Raw genomic sequence first — 2,065 nt, 5'->3', positions numbered from 1 at the left:
GCCCTTTCACAAAAATAAATAGACTTTCAAATACCTCAAAGAAATTTAAAAGAAACCTATATGTATAGAGTGCCAATCATGTGTTAGACTCTAGGTAGAACTTCACAAGGATGATCTCAGGGAATTTTTATAACAGGTCCTATATCATCAGGATTTGAATTGGGAAATGAGGTGAATATAGATAGATTTCCTCAAAGTGTGTTCCCCAAACTACACTTCACGATAAGCAGTATATGTGCAAATATTATTATTATTACAACAAACTTATAGATGAGATGTTATATAATTATTTTAAGAAGTGAAAAGGTCAGTACATGAGTAATATGGCGTCAAACTCTGACATGTCTGACTCAGAGCCCATTCATTCTCTTTCTAATGTGACTAAAACATGTCTCTTTGAAATTAAAAAAAAACAACAACAATACAAATGATGGAATCAAACCTTTGTTTAAAAGAGTACAGATAAATGCCTAACTAGGATTCCCAGTTTGTGAAAATTATAAATCCTAGCTTTTAGAAGAAAAAACACTCAGTAGGCCAGACAAAACACTGAGTGCAGATTAGAATGGTAAACCTACACACTCAGGTAAACCAAAGAGTATGGCTAGAAAAACTGCTCTGAAAACCCATTTTCTCTTCCCTTTTGTGACCATCACTGAAGCAGTAGCAGCCAAGACAAAGTCCATTTCCTTTGTGACTTCTGATGGCAGCAAGAACCATAAAGGCATCTCAATGCACCTTCCCACATTCACAGGAAGATTATGTCTTCCCTGCTCTCCAAAGACCTGAGTCAGAAATGCAGTGTTCGATCCATGCCCACCCAAAAGGATGATGAAGTACAGGTTGTACAAGGATGCTACAAAGGCCAGTAAATTTTCAAAATAATTCAAGTTTACAAGAAGAAATATGTCATGTACACTGTTGGGGGGAGGCTAATGGTACAGCTGTCCACATTCACCCCAGCAGAGTGGTTGTCATCAAGCTAAAACTGGACAAAGACCACGAAAAAACATCCTTGAAGAGAAAGCCAAATCTAGCCAAGTAGGAAAGGAAAAAGGCAAATGTAAGGAAGAAACGATTTAGAAGATGGAGTAATCACATATATAACTTTTATTAAAAACTGCTGAAATTAAAAAAGAAATAATCTCCTCAGCCCCATCCCTGTGGTCTACCTGCTGCCTCACACTTCCACCATCCACAAGGTAGAAAATTGTTTCAAGTTCTTGATTCTTGATTTGATATTAATTTGTGCCGAAGACTGGCATAATCAAAAACTTTCAAGAATAAAATTAGGGACCTCTTTAATAAAGAATTCTCCTGTCTTTGTCAATTATAAAACAGTAGAAAGGGCCTTCCTTTGCCCTTTTGCTGACCATATGAAGAAATCTGGGCTTGGCTCTACTTCTGTTCTTTCTGGAAATCTTCTTTCCTTTGAAAGGTGCACTACATTTAAAAACCACTATGTTTTTGAAATAGTTCAAAAGAGAAAAAGAAAGAGGGTAAAAGTCATAGCACATCCCAGATATAAGGAAATGCTCTTGAGAAACATTTTCAGGTAGATACCTGAAACTTTTTTAAACCACATCAATAAAAGAAAAGATTATATCAATGACTTTTGAATATTGAAACTTCAAGTATGTTGGCAAACAACAAGGCCCATAAAATAGGCAACACCCTTTCGAACATCCCCTAAGGTCTCTATCCCATAAACAGAGATTACACAGGAACATTTATACAAGTAATTTCCATTTGGAGCCAACAAAAGCCTCCTATCAATAACAGCATTCCAATTGCCAGTATCTTTCAGATAAGAATGATAAGTGCTTTAAGATTTCAATTCTTCGTGTTATTTGATCTGAAGTTTTAATGGTTTTATTTCAGAAGTAATATCTCAGAGAAAAACTAAAATTTATATAAAACTCTGGGATTTTAAAAGCATTTTATATCTTGGCTTTCTTTGGAGAATTTTGTAGACAAAAAGTAAAATATTAAAATTTAACTGTATCTGAAACAAAGCAGTAAAGTTGAATTTACTAGAGGAAAGCAAGATTTCAGTACCAATAAG

The 2,065-nt window shown here is 34.9% G+C and overlaps 1 pseudogene; it reads left to right on the top strand.

Annotated features, from left to right (window-relative positions):
• Window positions 1-600: 600 nt before the first annotated feature.
• Window positions 601-1,095, top strand: LOC123644138 (annotated as a pseudogene).
• The last annotated feature ends 970 nt before the right edge of the window (window positions 1,096-2,065 follow it).

The sequence above is a fragment of the Lemur catta genome, chromosome 8, assembly GCF_020740605.2.
Source record: "Lemur catta isolate mLemCat1 chromosome 8, mLemCat1.pri, whole genome shotgun sequence".
Classification (NCBI taxonomy): Eukaryota; Metazoa; Chordata; class Mammalia; order Primates; family Lemuridae; genus Lemur; species Lemur catta.
This window is presented reverse-complemented; position numbering and strand designations above follow the sequence as displayed.